We start from the raw sequence: 633 nt of genomic DNA on the forward strand, positions 1-633 counted from the left end.
ACACACACACACACACACACACACAAATAAATCTTGTTTGTATTACGGTGTCTTCTTTTCATTTGTATTCTGAACAGATGTGTTTTGCAGCATTCGCTCTGAACAAGGAGTCAGGTCATTCGGTTTAAAGACTCGATAATGGCCGTCTTGCATTCCGTATCGATTTTTCGTAAACAAGTACTGCAATCCGCTGGTCACGTGACCCCAGCGGGGGCGGGGGGGGGGGTAATAAACAAGTCTGGCTGACGCAAAAAGCGAAGGTCCCACCGAGACTCGAACTCGGATTGTTGGATTCAGAGTCCAAAGTGCTAACCATTACACCATGGGACCGGCACAACACTTGGCGGATCGCCGGTGTCGTGTCTTGTCGTTTGGCGGCTTTCTCTTTCTTCGTATCTGCCTCTCGCGCCGTCACACACACACCACCTCTCCCTCCCTCCCTCCCTCCCTCCCTCCGCTTGTATCCACAAACTCAAAATTTGACTTCTATTCCAGTATCACACAAACACTTTTTTCATCTTTTTTTTCCATTTTGCATTTAAAGATCTATTTCCTCTATGGAAGGGTTACGTTAGGTTTGGGTTTGTCAGGTTAGATTAGGAGTACACAACGTAAGTTTCTTCATAAATACCC

The 633-nt window shown here is 46.4% G+C and overlaps 1 non-coding gene across 1 annotated transcript; it reads right to left on the reverse strand.

The window, feature by feature from the left end:
• Positions 1-258: 258 nt before the first annotated feature.
• Positions 259-330, reverse strand: TRNAQ-CUG (transfer RNA glutamine (anticodon CUG)). The gene has a single exon. It is a non-coding gene; the product is annotated as a tRNA-Gln (tRNA).
• Between the last annotated feature and the right edge of the window lie 303 nt (positions 331-633).

The sequence above is a fragment of the Oratosquilla oratoria genome, chromosome 2 (genome assembly GCF_046742065.1).
Source record: "Oratosquilla oratoria isolate Oo_2021 chromosome 2, ASM4674206v1, whole genome shotgun sequence".
Lineage (NCBI taxonomy): Eukaryota > Metazoa > Arthropoda > Malacostraca > Stomatopoda > Squillidae > Oratosquilla > Oratosquilla oratoria.